Genomic DNA, 14898 nt, shown 5'->3' on the forward strand with positions numbered 1-14898 from the left:
TGAAGAGAGCAGGTGTAGGTGTGAGGTTTACAAACGTTATCCTGCACGACAAGCACAGATACTGTGTTCCTGCTTAGCTAATGGCTGCGTGTCACAGTTGGCTCTGAGAGATAGAAATGATTTATATGCATTTTTCATCTATATGGGACACTATCAAACATTGATGTTGATATCCCTTTCGGAAATGTTGATCGAATAGCCTTCTTACCCTCAGTATATCTGCCAGCTGCCTCATCTGTGGGCCGCATGCATCAAAAGCGGGTCTGACATGATGTGACTTTTCATCTGCGGGCTTTGGAGTCACATAGGTATAGATTATGTCCTCTCGCGCTTTCTCTCCTCTGCATGGCTGTATTCACCCTCTGCCTCTCTCTTTCTTAAAGCCCAAAAGCATATAATTTGTCTGGAGGAATCGTTCCCCTCTCTCTTGCCATGAAGTCTGAGCATATTTTTCGTGATCTCCAGGATCAAAGGGTTTTCAATAAAAAGACTCCATATCATCCAGTGACCCTGTCTTCACGCTGCTCGGCTCCTAATGAGCCCTCAGCAAATAGGCATATTTTTTTTTTACTTGTCTGTGCCAATTGAGCTGTGACCCGGCTAAGGCCTTGCAAATCAAAGATGTATTGAGTCTACTCATTATATACTTGTGACAGCTAGCAGGGAAACATGATTAAAGCAAGCAAACCAAAAGGGAGAGGAGAGGAGTGGATGCCGTCGAGATACGCGGATTGTTGTTTTTTCTATCAAATGTTTGCTTTGCACCTAAACATAGCTGAAGGTCATGGCTGGCAATTAAATAGGAAAAAATAAAGAACAATACAACAGCAAAACATTCTCGCAATTAGTTATACCATCATATTGGAGGTGTAGTGTGTGTGTGTGTGTGTGTGTGTGTGTGTGTGTGTGTGTGTGGACGGTGGAGAGTGATTGCTTTCCTGTGGGTCTATGAGGAAGATGAAACGATGACATAGCTATGTCTGTGGAACCATCAATCACGGCTTGGTGTGCGCGTGTCAAAAACTTTGAATATTTCAAAGAGTCACTTTGTCTAGACGCCACCACACTGTGTCACAATGCTAAAAGAACAGCGAGGAGGTCAGCTCACCCTACATGCCTCTCATATTCATAGTGTTACGTTGAGGAAAGTCATTACCTTGGAAAAAGGTTGACGACATGAGTCACAGACGGTCGCGGATTATAAACTCACAAACAAATATCTCAGCCTGCTGTTTTACAACAGGAATGACCAAGCCCAACATTACTCCATGCAATGATATGATATTCTTCATTATTAAAGACACCTGAGGGGGGGGGGGGACCGGAGGGTTGCCGCCGGTCGGGACAGCGTTACTAGCTGGGACTGCTGTATGAGCGCAGTAATAGGAAGCGGCAGTGAGCTGACCAGTAGGGCACGCTCACATGCACGCTCACATGCACGCTCACATGCTCCAGAAGATTAGCATGGCCCGGCTGTGCAAACAAAGCCCGGAGAAGCTCATGACGGAGAGCGACTTCATTCTCTGCCGATGTAGACACATTACATCATATCTTTACATCGCTAATAGTTGTTTGCTGCTTTTTTTTTTAATGCTTTGGGTATCGTATAATAGAGGTCCCTGATGAAGAAAACAAATCTGACACGCGGTTCAGTGCTTGCGCGCCGCAAGAACAAAGAAGCTGACAGTGAACTTTGTGTTATGAAAGCTTTGCTGCTCAAGCACATGTTGACACTGACAAAGATGCATTCCAGACACAATTTAACCATTAGAGGAAGCTCTCAGATGTCAAGGCAACATGTACGAGAGGAAGAGATGGAACAGGCCTTTGGGGGGAGAGAGAGAGAGAGAGAGAGAGAGAGAGAGAGAGAGAGAGAGAGGCTGACGCTCGCTTGTCCCCAGCAATGTGGAGAAGGCTTAATTAGGGCCCGAGCATTTCATTAATGCAGCCATTAAAGTCAGCTTCGTTTAGTACAACACTGGCATGCCACAATGGGACACTTGAGCCATCACACACTCACACACATATGCACATGCATGCGAGCATGGCAGCGCTCATAATGCAGCGGGGCCAATTCCTTTCACTGTAATTAATAGGAACTCTCCAATCCCCAACCCAACGGGTGGAGGATGCATATTGTATATCCTCCACCCGCTTTCCTTACACTCACAGGGACCATCCGTCATTTTTCCCTTAATGTGTTTAGTTGCACCACACAAGGACGAGGGATTTTGAATGAAATCATAAAGGACACTTAGATTGCCGTTACATGGAAGAGGGGATCCCATATATCACACCCCAGTGTGTGTTCATTTCCAGGAAATGACTTGGGCCTTATGCTGGAATAAATGGGTGATCCCTCCATCTCTTTGTCTCCACCTCATAACCACATCAAATAACGAAAGATGGTACCAGGCAGTAATGTTGTTACTGTATTGTGTTACTGATTGGGATGCATTTCATATGGAAAATATTCATTTTGCTTCCCTAATCATAAACAAAACATATTGTGTCCTATTTCCAAAAAATCATAATCCTCACTAAATGCAAGGGGAAAATGGTGTACAATGCGATTCTGCTCCGTGTCAGTTTAAGCCGAGCCATTGACTCGCTTTCCGCCAGCCTGCTTTCCATTCTTTCCAGTCAACTGATCTCTAAACCGTTTGTTAGCCTCCGTATGCAGGGACTGCACAAGTCATCCCATGAAGGGATTGGGAAGATGTGAAGACAGCCAAAAAGAGAGAAAAAAGAAAAGGGGGGGGGGGGGGGAAGTGAGTGAGAGAGAGATAAACTCATCTCTGATCTTAAGTGACAATTTGACTTGGCATTTTGCCAAGAGGACGCCATACTGATGAAAGAGTGCATAAATAAAGGATGCAAAGAAGATGTCAGCCAGCTCCGGAGGAGTGAAAGAGACAGAGAGGTAGAGCAAAGGGAGGAGGGACAGCGAAGGAGAGTGAGCCGTGTGGACACTTCTGGCTGGATTCCCTTGCCCATTACAGAGTCTGGATCTGACTTCACATGCCATTAGAGGCAGTGTAAATCAGCAATTAGGTGCACAAATGAAGAAATGTCAGCTATTACCTGGAGCACAACAGGATGACAGACCTCGCCATGGAGCATTCCATCACAGCCAGGATCCCTCGTCTCTCACACACACACGGGTCCCCACTCACACTTCAATCGAGCAGTTCCTGGCTAGCTTTGGCAAAAGGATGGCATTGAGCAGCGCGGCTCAATTAGACATGTTGTTGTAGTTTACAGTATGACAAATGCTCTCTGTGAAACTGTCACAATCTATTCCTCTAGTGAGGGCCTCAAAAAGCCCAAACAGATGACGGGAAAAGCAAGAAAAAAATGGGGTGTGTGCGTGTCGTTTCAAGAAGTAAATACAGATGAGAAAATAACAATCTACACCATACAGTTGGATTTTTACCACACACTGACAACCGCCACCTCCCTCAGTTCATTTAGGTAGGTTTTGTTCCATAGTAATGGGGGAGGGTCCATAAAGTGGAAGAACAGAGCAGAGGGGGAAGATGAAAAAGCAGGCCACTTTGCAGCACTGTCAACAGAGTTGTCCTAATTATGCAGCCACCCAAACAGAGGCCCCTCTAATCCGCGGGCACACTGGCCTGTCAGATGTCTTGCGAAAATCAAGAACACACACACACACAGAAACCACGCGGAAACTCACCTCGCGCCCTAAGCCAACGAAAGCATAACTTTACAGCGTTGAAGAAAATTTACACAAGTGTGATAAGATCGAACATGAGCACACGGTGCCCTAGATTTACTCCATGTCCAAGTGTTGGCTTGCCAGTGTGAGGGATTGGGTGCTGGGACCTAAGGGAGATGGAAGCGCTAGACTTCAATCTCGGAGCACCGCCCTCCAGGGATGTGCTTACTCTAATGCAAGTTATTAAAGCAAACAGCTGCATTAGCCGTAGGGAGCCGTTTGCGCGAGTGTGCGCTACAAATGTTGGGGTGTGTGTGCAGCGTGGAAATGTACAATGGTGACACTAACACTCAGTGTTGATGGAGGCAGATATCGCACGCAAACGGAATATTCTGGCTTTGACAGCAATCGCCAAAGCCTTTGGAAACAGCCCTCAGCCTCCTTGATGATTAGCCTGGTAATTCGATATATTCCCAGTTCTATGCTACCGCTGAATGTCATTATACACCTCATATGGCTTCGTCCTCTAAGTGAGGTAACACATTATAATGGCCTTTTTTTTCTTCTTTTTTCTTCCCACTGTACTCTCAAACAACATTATGACACATGCACCTCCTCTTGTCATCACAGCGCTTGGTGCAAGCTGACATTTTAAGTTTGAGGGCGGGATCACACCAGATGCTTTATGGTCAAATTAAAGTGACACCAATTCACTCCGACGTTGACAGCGGGTCACGGGTGCAGCTGTCTGGCATGGAAAAGTGTTACTTGCAGTTATGTTAAACACTATTCTTGAAAGGTATTGGCTTCATTGGCTCGACTTGACCAATTGGCATGAGGGCTCCAGTAAACAAGAGGTGTGTGTGTGTGCGTGTGTGTGTGTGAAGGGGGGGCATATATTAAGTCTGACATTAAATCTACTTTGGAATTTGGAGGCCCTCCAGTCTGAATTTTAAATATTCTGCCAAATTCCTTTTGGCCCTCCATAATTGTGTGTGTTAGTGTGTGTGTGTGCTGTCTTGTAACTCGTCACGGTTAGGGAGGCGAGGCTGAGGGAAACTGAATAGCTTGTCGACTGGATGTCTTCCCCTGACATTGTAGATGCTTCCCATTTAGGTTAGCAGAAAGCTGGAAGGGCTTGAAGATGCTGGAGATACTTGGAAGGATGAGGGAACACAACATCCATGCTTGCTGGAGGCAGCACCTCCCTGCATAGAGATGCCTTTTTCAGGCTAAGGCTGGCAGCAAGTTTACACTGCAGCCCCCAAGCGCATGACAGGCGTGGCATAAAAAAAAAAAAGCGAGCACCATCTCCCAGATGGAATAGGAGGAGATGCCTGTTATGAGAGGCGTGGAATGATTTCACAAAAATAAAACCGCCCATCTAAGCAGAGTTTAAATTCTTGCTGCATCTCTCTTTCCCTCTCCGTCTCTCTCTCTCTCTCTCCCTCTCTCTCTCTCTCTCACACTCACATACACACAAACTCAGCTGAGTAAGCACAGATGCCTGAATGACTTTTTACCTTTGCCCAACTTCTATATCCCCTTGCCAAATGTGGTTTGTCTTCGACCCTCTTTCTTATAATATCGGGGGCCATCTGAGCAACTCTGCGGTAGAATTGTGCTCTGCTGGGTTTACAGCGGTGTGTGGGAGGGATTAATGGGACAGAGCCTCCAAAACATGCCACGAAACCATCATCTTTAGCCCTGGCAGCAGGAAACGCACACAAAAGGGGTTAGTAAGATGAGCTAACTGGCTGGCTGCTATCTACCACAATCCCCCCCACACTAAAACAGGGCTTTGTATGCTAATGAAACCCCACAGACAGCAGGCAGGAGAAAAAATGAGAGAGGCATTAAATCATGCCTCTGCTAGCATTAAAGCATAATAATAATGGAGAACATCGAGCCGTCGCTGGTTATTGATGTGTCTTTCATGACATGCCTCTATTGAAGAGAGTTTGACACTAATGTCTGCCCTGTGGCAGGCAGAGAAGGAGCATCAGAAACAGCGGCCGCTGTTCATTTATTTGCATAAAGAAAAAAAGAAAGCAGTGTCAAAAACATGTACGATAATAATTTCAAAATTCAATTTGGTCTTTCTTACGAGACTTAAAAGTATATATTAACAATAACATCCGCGTATACACACAACACAGGGTTATCATTTCACTTTTTTTTATATGTGTGCAAATGGTTTTGGAGATTGGGAGAGATGAAATACTTATCAAGTTGGCCGGAGGGAGGAGAAAGCTTATATTGCAGCAGTTTCTCTTCAGCGCACCCGTGGCCTGATTGGAGCAGAGTTTAGTATAGGGAGACCCCCCCAGGTGCCACCTTTTGACAGTTGGGCGCAGATGGATCCAAACCACCATTTGCACCATTGGCAGCACTTCACTGCTTCCATATGCTGTGGAGTGGGAAGGCAACGTGGGACGCTCAGCTGGCTGCATGGAGTGGGTCAGCGGGACAGAGTCCTTTGCCAAAGGCTAGCTGTCTAGAGATTGTCTGTCTCTTTGTTGCGCATGATGGCATTGAGAGCATTCCGGCAACTCACTGACGCCCATATAGACCAACAATGAAGAAAAATAATGGAGAGGCACAGAACATCGCCGACCTAGAGGTAAACAAGGAACCTAGATGGCGGAACCGGGAGTACGTTGTCCCACAATAACTTCATATTAGGAATTCAAACTCTAATCGTATTGTAAAATACAGTAATATCCTGTCACTTTTGCTTTTCGGAGCCAAAACAACACTGCACATTAAACAGTAGGCTACCTAAATATTTGACAGTGATTTTCATTTCAACTGAAGCTACATGCAACCACCATTTAGTCATTGTTCCTCCTCCATTCTGGAATCAAACAAAACAGTTATTAATAATATTTGTGACTTTGGGTTTAATTCTTGATTACATTATATTGGTAATCATTGCAAATATACGGCAGGTACAAATGAGCAATTTCAGTGTGTCTTTAATCACTTTGACTATTTCTATATAATTGCTTTCTGTTGAGTAGATTCAGTGAGTTAAGGCTGATGCTATATTTGCCTTATGCTGGCAAATATCAACTAACAGTGTATTTTGCTGCAATACTGGAGGATATATTGTCCTCTTTTTCAGGGGAATTGGCCAATTATTGTAAAGTGTGGTGTACTTTTTTCAGCCTTGCATCTGAGACCCATTTCAGTCGGTGAATCTGAAGTTGCTGAAAGTAATATCTATGTTGCTAGTTAGCAACCTCCGTTTTAGATTAAGTTACATTTGCTGTGATAGGGTATGCACTTAGGGTATGCACTTAGCATGCACTTAGCGTGCACTGCTTATTGGATATATTTAGTGTTAAAATCATTTTAATTTTTATAATGCTCCCTTTTAATACATGCTCTGTTCCATAAAGCTGTCACTTGACTCATCAGTAGTGTACTATAACACACACAGTGTACTGTAACATACAGTTTAAAACCATTCATTCAGATTACAATAGCAACACTGTGGAAAAACATTTACCGGCAAGTTATCTTCAGTGTTACACTGTACACCTTTATACTGTAAAATACCGTAATAAAATGATAGGTAACATACTTCTGAATAAAATTACGGTGTTGCCAATATGAAATAACTGATGGATGCCAGCAACCACTGCTTCCAGTTACTGTAAATATATGGGACTATGTGTTACAGTGATCCAGTGAAGAGGAGCTTTTTAAAATTATCCTTCAAGAAAAAGCCCTGTTCACTTAGTTTTAGTCTGATTATTGTCGATGATTTAAGTGTTTCTATTGGCAAATGTCCTTGCCATGCCCAATATGTTCAATGTGGTTCTATGACAATGATGATAAACGACTCAAGTTTTTGCAAATTAATAGGGAGTAGTTTTAATTTCAATTATCTAATTATCTTAAAAGAGATACTTCTCTCGCTCTAAAAACTGATTTTCCCGACTAACACCACAATCACCTCACCTCCCACTTGGTCAGCCGATATACAATATTGCAGACAGCCCTATGTATGAAGCAACATATGTGTTTATATATATATATATATATATATATATATATATATATATATATATATATATATATATATATACACATCCTTGGTCTATCTCAATTATTCTGTTTCTACATTCCCCAGCAGTGCATTCTGACATTAAGGCCATTAAACAGCCAGAGTTTTGGTTCTATTTCGGCTTCCAATCTTTTGTATCCCTCTGTGCATTTGCACTGAACCTAAATTTCAAGGGCTCCACCTGTATGACCCCACCCAGCACCTAAGGCCTGACAAGGCACCCCCAGCAGATTTTCACATGCGGTGCAGCTTCATCAAATGTGTTTGTGTGTTCCTCTGAGGAAGGGGGGGGTTAATGGAATAGTGTCTTCCTGAGGCGAAGGCTGAGCGCAGAGATGGTAGAGAGCATCGTTAAAAGCATGTGAGCATGCTCATATGAGCGAGAGGCCAGGCTGCTCAGGAAAGGGCAAGCTTTTATAGGGACAACCTTTGGCTATCAGTGCAAGCAATCAACATCTTTTCTTTGTCCAAGGCTCTCAGAAGCCCTGTGTTTTTTTCTTTTCTTACTGAGCTGTGGGTGTCCTTCTGAAGTTTGTTGATTTGTTCTATCTGTGTTTGAGTCTCTCTCTCTCATCCCCACACACACACACACAGTCTCTCTTTCTCAACAGTGCTGTCGTCACATGGCCGTGACAGAGTGTTGAACCAGTAGGTCAAAAGTCCCTAATAGGTTGTTGGTTCTCAGACACAATAATGGCACTGATTCACTTTCTTTATAACACCGTGGTGTTAATGGAGGACCAAGGGTGACAGTAACACCATATGAAAATGATGGTGTTTGCCATGTACCGGCTTGTTGATTTGCTGCTTGATGGATTTTTAATATTCACTGCCCGGTCGTTCCGGATGGTTGGTTGTGGCCATTTAGCAGCTCAATGCTTCTGGACAGGAGCTGTGCAGCCACCACAGAGAGGTGGCAGGGGTCGGGAAAAGACAGAAAGGGTAGACACTTCAAATTAATGACGGTCTGCGGCAAGTCTGCTCCGGCCTTGGCCGGTCTAAGAAGAGAAGATGTATGTTCAACGACTAAAAGGTTTGTTCTAATTAACAGAAGTGACTGTGTCTGGATGGAGGGCCAATAATCAGGTTTGGAAGGACGAGGAGGAGATTAGGGACACGGTGACCTGTGAGGGGAGAGCGGCGAGCAAACAGAGAGACGAAGAGAAGGCAATGCAGACTCGGTTAACTGACTGAGACGTTCAAAGTGCCCTCCAAAGGCCTTGTAGCAACAACCTTGAGTGACTCATTGATGTCAAAACACCTTCACTGCAGAGCCATATTTTTGTCTTTGATAGGACAGTGAATAACTCCCATCCTGGAGGGCACGTTCCACCATTTTCCGGCAGAGAACTACGGCATCAGACTTCGAGGTACTGACTCTCATCCCAATCGATTCACGATCGGCTGCAAATCGCCCCCCAGTGCATGCTGTCGGTCTGATGAAGCTAACAGAACCTCGTCATCTGCAAAGAGTAGATGCAATTCTGAGGCTCCATCCCCACAGCTGTGCCCTGAGATTCTGTCCATGAAAATGACTGGTGAATTGGTGACAAAGGACAAGACTGGTGGAAGCCAACACCCACTGTGTTTGACTTTGTGCCGAATATACGGACACAGCTCTCACTTTGGGACAGATGGCTTGTAGCAAGGACTCCCCTGGGGACACAGTTGTAAGCTTGTGGTTTCCAAGAAACAGACTTGACCAAAGACATGATACAGGACAATGTATATTTGAATTTAAACTTTTTTTTTATGTGTCAAATGGATGACTGACTCTTTAAGAAACTTCAGGAAACAAATGAATACATGACAAGTCTTCTACTACTATCGACCAGAGCAACAGATGTACACCACAGGACCACAAAATGAATTCTACAAAAACATGTGACACATTGCAACTGCATCAGCTGAAGAAAGGTAATGAATAAATCATCCAGAGCCCAAATACATTTATTCAAGTCCTACAGTTAACACATTTTAGAGGTATCATGGTTTCCCACAATGCCCAAGAAAACTTTCACTCACACTTTATTGTAAATTCCCCAAAAAATCACTAACCATTGAAAGCATTTCCTATTTTGCATCTGCAGAGAGACTCAAGATTACTCTGAATCACTCTGAGTGTGCAGCCCTGTCTACTAAAAGGTATCTTTCCAGACAACACAACTGCATTGTGAATTATGTTTTTAAGGCTACATATTTTGCTGTGGATTATGTTTACCTTTGGCCTATCACAAATCCACTTAAAATTAGACCCTGGAAGTCTGCAAAGGAGGATGTTGTTATCGTCTAAGGGAGAGAAAAAGTCAAGGCTTTCACCCTGAGACTGCTGTTCGTGTCCCATGTGAACCAAAACATATTGTTGCCAGAACATGAACTACTTTTGCTGCATTTTTGTTTCGTGTTGTTTTGTCGTAATTTTAATTCATTTAAAATATGAATTGAAATACAACACCTTTCTCACTAGGAGTTTATTTCACTAAACTATCTCCAAATAGTATTCTACTTGTATAAATGAATTGTCTCTAGTTCAAGTCCTATCTGCAGCTACTCTTAAAGAATACAGAATATTTTCAGCACAGGCACTGTTGTATGAATTCAACTGCATTTGTAGGTAGGCCTAATTTGACACCTGCCTCATCATTTACAATTAGGCATTATGGGATGTAATTGGCCATCTGCCTCTGCCATCTTGTGTTCCTGGAGAGGGGCCATGTTTGTTTCCTGCTGTTCAGAGAGCCAACACACACAGAGATGCCGTTGCTCTGAGCGTGACCCCTTCGTTCTTTAAGCTTAAGGAAGAGCAGTGGGGGAAGAACCTGCAATTCGTCATTACATTTTCACATTTTCAGCACCAAGGGTATATACATAATATAGCCCATATAACATGGGTGTTACACTTTGTCATCAAAGTATTTAAACTACTTATTTTACATGTTGAGGAGGGACAACTTGGAAGAACAAAACAGATTCTTTCTAGGGCTTAGTTCTAGGATGAACAGTGGAATTGGTTTTAGGTTGGTGGTAAATTAGGCAATTTTGGGCAATTAAGATGGGTAATGCACCTCGAAAAAAGTCCCTTGAGCAAGACTGAGAGTCACTGTAAAATGTAGAGCCACGGAGACAATGAGTGGCAAGTGAATATTGAACAAAAACATGCCGAGATTGAAATGGAAAGATTTAAGGGAACAGACACACTTTGATTATCCTCACCTCTCGTGAACTCAAGCTCCTTGGCAGGTACTGTAATTGCTCTGTTCATCCTGTCAGTCATGGCTAACTCTCTCCATTGCTGCTCCCACTTTTAGCTCCACCTGTGACCCGTCATCTGCTTGATGTGATGATGACAAGCACCACATTTCTGATGACAGGGAAGAAGATCTTGAGTGATAGTGGCTTTCTTTCCTTCATCCCTGTCACTCATGCTGCCTGGCCACTGGGAACAAGTGTTTCAACTTAGCTCGTTGTCTCCGCACTGCAAGTGCTTAGCATTGACACTGAAGAGTTATACCCATGCGGATTTCTCAGAAACCCCCGTGGTTGATGCTGGCATTAGAAGCCCACACGTCACTGTGCAATAAGTAAATGACCTCATGCATGTTGCAATGATCAAAAGAGCCTTTACCAGGTTTCATTAGGCTTGAAAAATATTGTTTTCTGTAGTTTGAAGAGTGCCATTGAAATTACTACTCTTCCTCTCTTAAAATGGGTTATTTTTAGTCCACTATCAAAACACAGGGGCCAGAGTAGATGTGGGACTTACAGTGTTTACTTGCTGGCGTACTGCACAAACAATAGCTCAGGCTCTCCAATATGCAGATTGAATGCTTGCGGCAACGAGAGTGCTGCAGTTTTATTTGCTACAGTCCCGTTGTGTGTACTTATTTCTAAATTAAGATTCCATATTTTTCACCAATATGGTTTATTAAAAAAAAAAAAAAAAGGTTCAAAATGATTTCACTGTAGGGCAGAAAACTCAAAATAAAGAAAGTAATATACAACAAATAAATCGATCAGATAGTACAAAAAAGTCAGGACAACCAAATATTCACGATCCCAAAAACAATGCTCTGTAACAAAATCAGTATTAGAAAAATGACATAATGTCAGGAACTGGTGCAGATTTTGAGCCCAAATCATCTTCATATATTAACATTTCCTTAATTAGCACAGCTTAAGGCACACATTCCTAAAAGATGTGCCTGTGTGTGGCTCATGGCAAAAGCCCCAAATACAATTGTGTGTGGGTGTGTGCAATGGGAAGACTGAGAAGAAGAAAAATATAGTCATATGGCCAGAAAAACTAAGATGTTATTTTCCAAATAATTTACTTTACTCAAAATGATTGATTGTACATTTCAGATATTGTTCTCATATAGGTCTTATGTAATGTATGTCCGTCTAGGGCAACAGCAAAAACCTATTCAAGTCTTATGTGATGCAGTGGCGGGCTGTGCATTTTCTACCTAGGCCTGCTGTCTGATATCGTATACATAAATATGCGCATGACAGGATGCTATTCGGCACAATTCTTTTAAAAATTTCTTCTTTTTTTTTTTTTACAAAAATGTACAAAATTAAATTATAAAATAACTATAACTTTGTGATTCTGTTTAGGCCAGCAGAGAAGGCTTAGCAGGCCCTGACGGCCCGCCACTGATGTAATGTATGTCTGTCGAGGGCAACAGCAAAAACAAAAGCCTATTCAACGTCTGAGAAAAAGAAAAACAACACACGTGCGCATAAGCTCTTCTTTGGACACTTGTTTATTGCCTCAAGTCCATCTTGGACTGTGGGTGCTCAAGGGTAAACGGAGGCCCTGGTGAACATAACACCAGCAGCACTCGCCGGCAGACATCTAACCGATTTGTTTCACTTTTCTGGGATAGATCTAATCAATTCTTGTTGTCATCAATACTGGCGGAGCAACTTGAGATGAAAGTGAATCAAAGACAATATTCTCGCACAGGGTGTTAGATAAGAGCAGTTTCGGATGGGGAAGAAGGCTCTGAAGTATTTTCCGGTTGTTGTTTTCTCTCTCCTTACTCTCTACTTTTGTTTATCGTATAGATTCCCACATATTACTGTTGCCATTGTATCTTGTGGAAGTAAACGTAGAGTAGGGCACTTTTTGAAGTAATTAGACAGCAGGGCCGAGAAGAAGGACCAACGCGTATTGTTCAGATTCAGAAAGCTGTAAAGTTAGGTGGTATGAATCATAGCACTGGGCCAGCAGGATGGCCAATTTGGAACTGTTAAGGCTGTGGGTATATGATGATGCAATACGGGGGTGTATTTATGCAAGTGTTTGCAAGGTTGTTGTATGTTTTTTTTATTTCAGCTTGTATACATGCTACTCGGCTCCTTTCAGCCTCTCTCCTATTTTGCTCTTTGTTGCCTCTGCATCTGTTTATGCATGAATCTCCTTGATATTGCACAAAAAAAAAGTTCCACCACCACATGTCCACCTGTGCATGTCTCTCTCCTTTGCACATGTTGTCATGCACAAAGATCTCCAGTGTGATATAGTATACCCTGTCACAGAGGTGGGAGTCAGCTGGTTGCTGTGTCGCAATGACAAAACATGACAGATGTGTTTAGGCAGTGGAGTGCCGGACCTGCCACACAGCATTAGGCTGACACTGTCAGAGAGGAGAGCGCTGGGTATTCCCACACAGGGAGTCCAATCATAGACATAATAATGGTTTGTCCACATGGAGGATCGGATGTCTGAGCCCGGCCTGAGAGACGGCTGCAGAGCAGGAGAGGTGTAACTTTAAATCTTCCTGGATATCAGCGATTCACTGCTGGGTTTGTTGATGTGGAAGTTTTTTGAGGAACATTGAATGATTCCTTGCAGCTAACAGGGAATTTCCATGGCTGAATTCAAATGACTCGCTGCAAATGATTCACGTGTGCCATATGCAAAAGGATCAAAGACAATCCCATTATGCTTCCGTCATTCATTCACTTCACAGACTTTTTTTTCTTTCAAAATGCTGATTAATTATTTATTCATCATGAGGAGGGCCATGCACGCACTGTTTGGGGAACTGGCAGATTTGACAGGCATCCTAATGCAGCTTCTCATGTTCATACCTCATCTGCTGCTCACCCTGTCTGGGAACCAACGGGTGAACTGCGAGGCAGCCTATTGCCCATAAAAATCGAAGCTGATGACAGATGCCTCTTGAAAAAATCATTTTTTTTTTGTGATGAATTATGAAATTGCATCATGGAAGTAGTGGAGGGCAGTCTCAGAGGATCGTGGTCAAACGAGTCCACACACTCCATAAAAAAGCTGACTTGGAAAGATAATGAATATAGCCTTTTGTCCCTGTTATTGGCTGACCTGTGAGCAGTTTAACTGTACTGAACAATGGCAATTACCCCGGATCCCTTGATAGAAACTTCAACTCAGTTTAGTGCCCAAAAAGAGTACAAAAGACACGACTTTGTGAGTAACCTTGGGAAAATGGAGCCGTGATTACCATAAAATTAACTGCCGGATTCATTACATAATAAGATGTACATAAAATAAGTCGAAGGGATCCTTTGCTCTGGACCACGAGGAGTACTTATACAATATGATTACCCAAGGCTAAATCACCATGAAGGGATTTGCCAACACACGTGAGGAAAAATGACACTGGATGCATTTGTTTACAGCATATGTTTGCACATTAGGCTCCTCTTTACCAATTAGCCATAACGATGTCCATATAACTTGGGAAATGTTGACGTGTTCAATTTAAATAACACAAAAAAATTGAGCCAGACTCACCGGTTGGTTGGCTGACTATGAGGACACTTTCAGATCTCGAGTACTTTACCAACACACTGGCCAATTAGTGATGTCACTTTAGCAGAACCTAATAAACACACACACACATCAGTGCTGCATCTAAAATGAGCACTTGCTGTTTTCCTTCCCATGTAAAGCAAGACACAACATCCAGAACAAGCAGAGCAAGTTAACTTGGCCATGGAAGTTTTTTCTCACTGCGTACAGATATTCCCCTTTTTGTGTTGCCAGGGTTTTCAGAGGTGGGTTAACCTGCTCGTGTGAAAAGGTGCCTGAGCAAGCGAGGCTCTGTTTGTTTCGGTCTTTATTAGCACAGAGCGATACACCGCTCTGTACTGT

General features: G+C 43.1%; 1 protein-coding gene across 1 annotated transcript in view; it reads right to left on the minus strand.

Moving 5' to 3' along the window:
• Positions 1–14898, minus strand: part of kirrel3b (kirre like nephrin family adhesion molecule 3b) — a gene marked incomplete at both ends in the record, with an annotated part of 153735 nt that overhangs the window by 76798 nt on the left and 62039 nt on the right. The window lies entirely within an intron of this gene.

This window comes from Taurulus bubalis (assembly GCF_910589615.1).
Source record: "Taurulus bubalis genome assembly, chromosome: 10".
NCBI lineage: Eukaryota > Metazoa > Chordata > Actinopteri > Perciformes > Cottidae > Taurulus > Taurulus bubalis.